This window comes from Gadus morhua, chromosome 21, assembly GCF_902167405.1.
Source record: "Gadus morhua chromosome 21, gadMor3.0, whole genome shotgun sequence".
Taxonomy (NCBI): domain Eukaryota; kingdom Metazoa; phylum Chordata; class Actinopteri; order Gadiformes; family Gadidae; genus Gadus; species Gadus morhua.
In genome coordinates, this window is record NC_044068.1 from 9,177,888 (window position 1) to 9,179,926 (window position 2,039).

At 46.2% G+C, this 2,039-nt stretch overlaps 1 protein-coding gene across 2 annotated transcripts in view; it reads left to right on the plus strand.

Moving 5' to 3' along the window:
- The window catches only part of tmem200a (transmembrane protein 200A), a 16,423-nt gene continuing 14,384 nt past the window's right edge, over positions 1 to 2,039 (plus strand). For both annotated transcript variants that reach the window (XM_030346071.1, XM_030346072.1), the window contains exon 1: positions 1 to 1,117. The gene's annotated coding sequence lies outside the window, so the exon portion shown is untranslated. The remainder of the gene's footprint in view (positions 1,118 to 2,039) is intronic.

Sequence of the window (2,039 nt, forward strand, 5' to 3'; positions counted from 1 at the left end):
AGAAAAAAAACGCATTTCTTATACGCCTTTGCTCCCTACGCCTGTACTGTAAGCTCATGTATAGAGGCGAATATTATTCAAAACACATGCAAAAGTCCCTTCCTCTCACTCTCGCGCCGCTCTCTCTCGCTCTCTCCCCTCCTCTCTTGTTTGCTGTTTTTACACACGCACGTTCTGCGACCCCCACCTCAGCAGCTCTTGAGAGAGCCTCGCTTCCACACAGTCTGCCAACGCTCGTTCAAGGATGGATAAAACGCAGATTTGGAGCTACACGAAAAGGACACCTTCCGCAGCAATACAACCAGCATTTCTTTTACAATAGCCCGACATGCAACATCGGGATTTTCTATAGTTTTTACAAGCATTTCTGAACGTTTTAAAAACAGCGGCGAGAACATTTTCAACGGAATCGCGAATCCTGCAACATAAATCCGCCGGAGGAAGTCCCTCATAGCTTTTCGAGTGATTTCGACGCATGCAAACCGATATTAAAAGTTTACCCTGATCTATATCCACGGGATACTGAACGGACTGCCTTCAGCGCCTCACCACCACCCCGCGGTCTGCGTGGCCCTAGATGGAGCGAACAGCGTTTGGAAAGACAGCTGTTTATTTGTAAGGATAAGACTACAGGATTCTCTCTGTTACAGAACAAAAAAAAAGGCACTGATACTCTTCATGGGCGATGTTGGATCTGACATCCACGGCTGGAATTTAGATTTCTCAATTATTTGGCTCTCGTTGGCGAACAACTCCCAACCTGGCTTCAACTTCTCCCGCAACAGAGGATTTGGCGGTTTTTACGCTTTTCCCAAATGGCGTAGCGCCGACGCCTCCCGCGTACATAGTGCTTTCAAGTTTGGAGTGGAAATGACAAAGGCTTTCAAGTCGAGGTTATTCATTGAGTAGGCTATGTCAAAAGGCTGGCACTGTAGCCCATCGGCACTCAAAGTGGGTGGACTACGTCTCATGTTCAGCAACTCGGGGATTCCCTGATAGGAGCAGCCGTCAACATGATGAGGCCACACCACTGAAGAGCGCTCTCCCAAATGAAGAGACATCCGGGATAGGACATTAATGGAATACTGACACTGACTCTTGACACTTTTTTTCAACGGTGAGTAGCCTAAGCGTCCGTATTCTGTAGTCAGTCCTGTTGAAACCATGGAGGAACAACTCTCTGCTCCCTCACATTGAGATTGATGAATTTCTTGAGAATATCTTGAGACCTTATATCCCCCCCCCCCTCTCTCTCTCTCTCTCTTTGAAATTATGATTTTTTTTAAGTGTAGTGAATACAAGTAGCCTAGGTATCAATGCATAGTTATTTATTCTACAATATGAGAGTAACTCGTTTCTTTGAGCGCTATAAGAGAAAATATACATGCCAACTCTCCCCCAAAGGTATTCAGAATCTGATGAAATGCTTTTTTCCCCCAATCGATTTCAACCTAAAACGTATTCGCATCTACAGAGTACAGCTGCCAAATAAGATGCGATCATCATTGTGCATCTCGTTGCAAATTGTAGGCCAAATTGGATCGATATGTGATGTTGAATTGCAACTAATTCATAAGACTCCAGTTTTGTTACTTTGTTACATCGAGCGACCCCAGAGGACCCCTAGACTATGACATCAAACCATTTACGTCACAGATCTTGCCCCCGTGGTCTCCAGGCGGAAGGGCAAACCGGGACAGCTGGTGGCTCGACAGCACAGTGACTGATAGACTGACGCCTAGTAGGCCTACTGAATGTCAAGTCATTTGGGATTCCGCATGCTGTCAGTCATTGGATGAGTCAATTTCCAACCAATTAAGTCAAATGAGGAAACGTCATGCACACGCTCGCACACACACACACACACACACACACACACACACACACACACACACACACACACACACACACACACACACACACACACACACACACACACACACACACACACACACACACACACACACTTGAGATGGATGACACACCCTTGGCTCTGGGACCAGAAGAGACATACTACTGTACAAACATCCTCACCAGCC